Source organism: Microcebus murinus, chromosome 25, assembly GCF_040939455.1.
Source record: "Microcebus murinus isolate Inina chromosome 25, M.murinus_Inina_mat1.0, whole genome shotgun sequence".
Lineage (NCBI taxonomy): Eukaryota > Metazoa > Chordata > Mammalia > Primates > Cheirogaleidae > Microcebus > Microcebus murinus.
In genome coordinates, this window is record NC_134128.1 from 4,446,694 (window position 1) to 4,450,735 (window position 4,042).

Here is a 4,042-nt window from a genome sequence, read left to right on the forward strand (position 1 = left end):
ATTTTTATTTTTTGGTGGTCGGGGGTCGGAGGGGACAGAGTCTCACTCTGTCACCCAGGCTAGAGTGCAGAGGCGTCATCATAGCTCACTGCAACCTTAAACTCCTGAGCTCAAGCTGTCCTCTTGCCTTAGCCTTCCCAGTAGCTGGAACTACAGGTGTGCACCACCATGCCCAGATAATTTTTTTATTTTTAGTAGAGACAGGGTCTTGCTCTTGCTAGAATACTTCATTATCATTTTTTCCAGCAACAGAATAATTTGCATTTGGGGTTAAGTATTTACAAAATGTTGATGAATATAGTCTAGGCACACTGCTATAGTGGTCAACTTACTGGGAATCAGAAATCAGCTGCAGATAACACAACCATTGCCCAATTAATTCAGTATTATGTCTATGGGTAAATTCAAATGCTTGTATGTAGTACTTGCTTCACAGAAATATCTCATACATTTTTATTTTATTTTCATTTTTGATTATTGACATTTGCTACTCATATTATTGAGAACATAGTAAATACTCAATACATTTTTATGGAATAGATGAATATAAATGAATAAATGATTTACTAGTTGGTCCAGGTTAACTTCTATGTTTAAACAATTTATTTTTCTTCAATGTAGAAAAATGGGCTCTTTAAATTTTTCTGTGTTGTTGAGTTCTGTGTGAGCATTAAGATTCCTGTATGTAAAAGATTTAATATAAGAAAGAATGTGTGTATACTAATACTTAAGAACTGTACTTATTAAGCCTTAAAATAAAAGGTTTGATTAAATGGAAACCTGCTGCAAGCATATAAAATTTCTATAGTATAAAAAGTTATTTAAAAAGATAATGTATATTACTATGAATTGCCATTAAAGGCATGAGATAATTTCTTCCACCATCCTTAATGGTAGGTCAGCATTCTAGAACTTTCTCTAATCTTGCTTCTGCCCCCTAAGGAATGTCTTCTTTTCCTAGTCCAATTTTCTGGATAGATTCTCTGTTTATTTATTTCAAGGAAATATGAGAGTACAAACATTTTGGTTGCATTTTATATCATTGCCTCTCCCTAGCAAGGGTTAGAGGTGTGCCCTTCCCCTCCACAATGCTCACCACATCCCTCAGCCGTGGGTCTACCCCCAACCCCCAAATCCCTGGTAAATGCCACTACCATTTGAGCACCATAGTGCTAGTCAGTCAGTACCAATTTGATGGCGAGTACATGTGGAGCCCATTCTTCCCATCTTGTGTCGCCTCACTTTGGATAATGGGCTTAAACTCAATCCAGGATAATACGAGCGGTGCTAGCTCACTGTCGTTTCTTAGAATTGAGTAATATTCCATTGTGAACATATACCAAATTTTAATAATCCACTCATGAAGTGACGGGCACTTGGGTTGTTTCCACGTCCTTGCAATAGTGAATTGTGCTGCTATAAACATTCGGGTGCAGATGTCTTTATAATAGAATGTCTTATGCTAATCGAATGGTATTTCTATTTTAGGTCTTTGAGGTATCTCCAAATTCTTTTCCACAAAGGTTGCACTAATTTGCAGTCCCACCAGCAGCGTAAGAGTGTTCCTGTCTCTCCACATCCTCACCAGCATTTGTTGTTTGGGGATTTCTTGATACAGGCCAATCTCACTGATATCTCACTGTGGTTGTGATTTATATTTCTCTAATGATTAGAGATGTTGAGCATTTTTTTATATGTTTGCTGGCCATTATTCTGTCTTCTTTGGAAAAGTTTGTTCATTTCCATTGCCCATTTCTTGATGGGGTTGCTTGGTTTGTTCTTGTTAATTCTTTTCAGTTCTAGATAGATTCTTTTTATCAGACCTTTATCGGAAGTGTAGAGAGCAAATATTTTCTCCCATTCTGTATGTTGTCTATTTGCTCTAATGATAGTTTCCTTGGCTGTGCAGAAGCTTTTTAATTTGATCAGGTCCCATTTGTTTATTTTTGTTGCTGTGGTGATTGCTTTGGGGGTCTTCTTCAAGAATTCTTTGCCTAGGCCAATATCTGAAAGGGTCTTCCCAACATCTTCTTCTAGGATTCTTAAGGTTTCATGCCTTAGGTTTAAGTCTGTTATCTATCTCACGTGGATTTTTGTGAGAGGCGAGAGATAGGGATTCAGATTCATTCTTCTGCATGTAGCTATCCAGTTTTCCCAGCACCATTTATTGAAAAGAGATTCTTTTCCCCAGTGTATATTTTTGTCTGTCTTTTATCAAAGATTAGGTTACCATATGCAGATGGTTTCATCTCTGGAATCTCAGTCCTGTCCCAAAAGATCAATGCCTCTGTTCTTGTGCCAGTACCAGGCTGATTTAAAAAAATGTGGAACGCTTCACGAATTTGCATGTCATCCTTATGCAGGAGCCATGCAAATCTTCTCTGTATTGTTCCAATTTTAGTATATGTGCTGCCGAAGCGAGCACAACTAATGAATTTTTTTAAAATTATGATAAAAGAAAGTCATAGTGAATTATGAATGATGAAGACTAATCACACCTCTTTGACATTTATGTCCACATAATATCTGCATACAATTGTTCATAACAACTTTATTTGTAATAGCCAAAAACTGGAAGCAATCAAAATATCTCACAATAATAGGCGGATGATTAAACCTATCTGTGGTACATCCATACCATGAAACACTACTGAGAAATAACAACAAAAGAACTGTTGATAAACCCAACAACTTGGATGAATCTCAGGACATTATGCTGAGTGAAAAAAGCTAATCTTAAAAGGTCACATACTATATTATTCCATTTATATAACATTGTCGAAGTGACAAAATTATATAGATAGAGAAAAAATTAGTGAGGGAGGGTAGGAGGAAGGGGAAGGCACGACTCCAAAGGAATAGAACAAGAGAGATCTCGGGGGCGTGGCACTGTTCCCTATCTTGATTGTGGTGGTGATCTGCACATTTGATCACAAATAGGAATATAAACACATTGTACCAATGTTGAGCTCCTAGTTTTGCTATTGTACTACAGCTCTGTAAGCCATAGGGAAAACTGGGTCAAGTGTACATGGGTCCTCTCTGTACTATCTTTGCAACTTCTTGTAAATCTACAATTATCTCAAAAGACAAAGTTTTAAAAAGAATAAAAGATGAAATATTTAAATAAAAAGTACAAATAAGAGCTGTTTTTTAACAATACAAATAAAACAGATTAAAGCCCCAGTAAGTCTGACCAAGGGGGAAAAAAGAGAGAAAATGAAAATATACAGTTAGAAAGAAGAAAAAATGTATAAACGCAACTACAGAAGAAATTAAAAGTAACAGATATGATATATAATATGCAACTCAATGGCAATAAATTTGAAAATTTATGGTAAACTGATCTGTATTCGGCCAGACACCTTTTTAGGTAAGGTCTCCCTGGATGTCCACACAGTTTTTTCTCACTGAATTTCGAGGAGTCGCCATTCCCATAGGACACAAGGGAAGCTGTGTCTATGATTGGTCTTTGTTATAGGTGCTTAAAACAGATTAATTTACAAGATCCCATCCATGCCTTGATGTTGCACATAGATGCAAGAGCATCTATGAATATGTTGAATCCAGCAGTGTTTTCAAAAAATACAGTATAGACAAATAAGATATATTCCAAGGATATAGAGAGGGTTTTGCAGTAGGAAATCTTCAACATAATTTATTAAATTCAACCAAGCAACAAAACCACTTGATTACATCAATACGTGGCAAAAAAGAATTTGAAAAAAATTCAGCTCCGTTCCAAAAAAAGATTGGAAGTAAAATATTAAAAGAATGAAGTTAAATCAATATTCTAAAATAGTAAAGACTATTTCTTGAAATAAAAGGAAAAAAATAAACAGTACCTTAAAAAGCAAAATACTAAAACTATTGTTATAAAATCAGGAACAGATAAAATTATCTTTACTCACACATTAGGAAACTAAAAAAGAAAACACTAAAAAGAGATTAGCATTAACAGTAAATTTGGTAAGACACTGTTTATAAGAAATATATAAACAGTAATTTTTTTATTTTTTTACAGAAAAATATATAAGAAATG

The 4,042-nt window shown here is 34.9% G+C and overlaps 1 non-coding gene across 1 annotated transcript; it reads right to left on the minus strand.

Moving 5' to 3' along the window:
* Positions 1 to 2,318: 2,318 nt before the first annotated feature.
* On the minus strand, positions 2,319 to 2,425 carry LOC142864675 (U6 spliceosomal RNA). The gene has a single exon (XR_012915026.1). It is a non-coding gene; the product is annotated as a U6 spliceosomal RNA (small nuclear RNA).
* Between the last annotated feature and the right edge of the window lie 1,617 nt (positions 2,426 to 4,042).